The 626-nt window shown below is 49.5% G+C and overlaps 1 non-coding gene across 1 annotated transcript; it reads left to right on the top strand.

Annotated features, from left to right (window-relative positions):
- The first annotated feature begins 435 nt into the window (after positions 1-435).
- LOC123256204 lies at positions 436-626 on the top strand. The gene has a single exon (XR_006506832.1). It is a non-coding gene; the product is annotated as a U2 spliceosomal RNA (small nuclear RNA).

The raw sequence follows: 626 nt of genomic DNA, 5'->3' as shown, positions 1-626 counted from the left end.
AAGAGAGAAAGAGAGAAAGAGAGAAAGAGAGAAAGAGAGAAAGAGAGAAAGAAAGAAAGACACTCCTTGAGTTCCGGGTGCATTCTGTGTGCGCTTCCCCTTCCCTTGCCTTCAGGGAAGCCATGGGTGTCGGCGTGATGCGAAAGCGGGTAGGCGTATGCAAATGAGTGGTTGTGGAACAGGCAAGGGTTTCTGGGAGTGAGGCAAATATGCCATTTTCCCGGAGAAAGTGCTAAGATGCGTTAAAGGTAGGTTTTGTGTTTCGATTTTTGGTGGCCCTTCTGTTTTATTGTCGGGCGAAGGGTGTTTGGGTAGCTGTGTGTTCTTGTCGCGTAGGCGAAAGAGGCGGGTGCGGGTTGTTGAAGCGTTGTTAGCAGGCATGAGTGAAAGAGGGTGTTGTTGGTAAGGGAAGGGAGAGCGTCGGGAGGGCAGGTTATCGCTTCTCGGCCTTTTGGCTAAGATCAAGTGTAGTATCTGTTCTTATCAGTTTAATATCTGATACGTCCTCTATCCGAGGACAATATATTAAATGGATTTTTGGAACAGGGAGATGGAATAGGAGCTTGCTCCGTCCACTCCGCGCATCGACCTGGTATTGCAGTACTTCCGGGAACGGTGCACCTCCC

This window comes from Gracilinanus agilis, unplaced genomic scaffold (genome assembly GCF_016433145.1).
Source record: "Gracilinanus agilis isolate LMUSP501 unplaced genomic scaffold, AgileGrace unplaced_scaffold56952, whole genome shotgun sequence".
NCBI classification, from domain to species: Eukaryota; Metazoa; Chordata; class Mammalia; order Didelphimorphia; family Didelphidae; genus Gracilinanus; species Gracilinanus agilis.
Note: the sequence above shows the minus strand (reverse complement) of the source record. Positions and strands in the feature narration are given on the sequence as shown.